This window comes from Eimeria mitis, genomic scaffold (genome assembly GCF_000499745.2).
Source record: "Eimeria mitis Houghton genomic scaffold, Emh_scaff1459, whole genome shotgun sequence".
Classification (NCBI taxonomy): Eukaryota; Apicomplexa; class Conoidasida; order Eucoccidiorida; family Eimeriidae; genus Eimeria; species Eimeria mitis.
This window is the reverse complement of record NW_013569334.1, coordinates 5978-6271: the sequence shown is the minus strand read 5'-3', so window position 1 is coordinate 6271 and position 294 is coordinate 5978.

Below are 294 nucleotides of genomic sequence, written 5' to 3'. Positions count from 1 at the left end.
TGGCTTATGGTACCCCAAACAGAGCTAGTAAAGCTCAGCTGACACCTGAAAATAAATAAATAAATATAATATATTTATTTTTTTTTATTTATAGAGAAAAAAATATATATTTACGCAAAAAAACGAAAAAAAACGAATGCATACAGCTGCATATACACCCGAAAACACTCGGGATACACCCCACACAAACTCAACAAATAAATATAAATAAATATAAATAAATAAATATAAATAAATAAATATAAATAAATAAATAAAAATAAATATATATAAATATATTTTAATTATAATAGT